We start from the raw sequence: 1,297 nt of genomic DNA on the forward strand, positions 1-1,297 counted from the left end.
ACACACACACACACACAAACACGATGTTCTTCCAACAGTTTCCGTCTTCAAGATCCGCAAAGGTGCAACGCAGTGGGAATCGACCCAGAACCTTGGGAAGTAAGCTTCTTACCACACAGTCAAGCCTTTGCAATAATCAGATTGAAATATGTTCTATTATTCTACAACAATTCAAGAGTATTCATTTTAAAGATTAGAAGTGTGCAGCTGCAAAAATAATTAAAGATTTATCATCTAAGACAGGTTAAAGTTTTGGGACCGAAAGTAAAACCAAGAAGAATGGGTTAAGTATTTCCTGCTTTGGCTCAAAATGCATGTTTCTTTATGTAAATTCTTTACAATTAAAAGTGACCCAGAAGCATAATTTACGAAATTACTTTTTTGCTAACGAACTCTAATGTACTCAAACAAAAATATTTGATGACATATAAAATAGACGTTTTTTTTCCACGAAAAATGTCTCAAAAAGTTACACCGGGTCCTGCATGCGTATTTGGGCTTCCATAAGCTAACTTTGTTCCTGACGCCCATTTTCCCCCTGAATATGCGCTGCTGAAATTAGGGTGCTTCTAAAATGCTGTGTATCTTTTATTTTATCAAATTCAACAAGGCTTAGTAAATCTAAAATGGACGCCTACTTAGTTTTTGTTGTAATGGTATAGTCATAGCGAGAAGTTCGTTCTTGGACCATTAATACAGTCAAAATCCAGTATAGATATATTTTGAACAAATAGAAAGAACTTTAGCCAAAGGAAGTTTAGTAAACACCAATTAACTGAGCGAAGCCAGATTAAAAATTGCAGCAATTGTAGATCATCCCACCGTTCTCCTAGATCCTGTCACGCATTTAATAATGGTAAATTAGTCCATTTCGTAAAATTCCGCTGATCAAACCGCTATATGCTATTTAATGTGTTATTACTTTAATGTTCAGGCTATGAGTCCTACATTTCACGATGAGGGAGTAACATTAAATGTTAATTGTGCAACAAATGGTAATTGCGTCAGGTTATTTATAAATTAGATGGCCACCCTGTTTAAATGCAATTGGATACTGGTGGGACATACTCCATCGTTCCAGTTTCTGTTAAGTTGCTCTATCGTTTCGGTTATGCTCTTAAGACATTCATCATTAATCATCAAACCAGTTGATTGACGCTTAACTTCTTATGACTGTTCAAAATTAGATGTAGCTGGCAACAAGAACAGCTTTGCTTGACTGTACAGATAAATGAATAAATATATAAGTAAAAATGATAATTCTTTCTAATGTAGGTACCAAGCCTGGAAATGTTTT

The sequence above is a fragment of the Octopus bimaculoides genome, chromosome 17 (genome assembly GCF_001194135.2).
Source record: "Octopus bimaculoides isolate UCB-OBI-ISO-001 chromosome 17, ASM119413v2, whole genome shotgun sequence".
Lineage (NCBI taxonomy): Eukaryota > Metazoa > Mollusca > Cephalopoda > Octopoda > Octopodidae > Octopus > Octopus bimaculoides.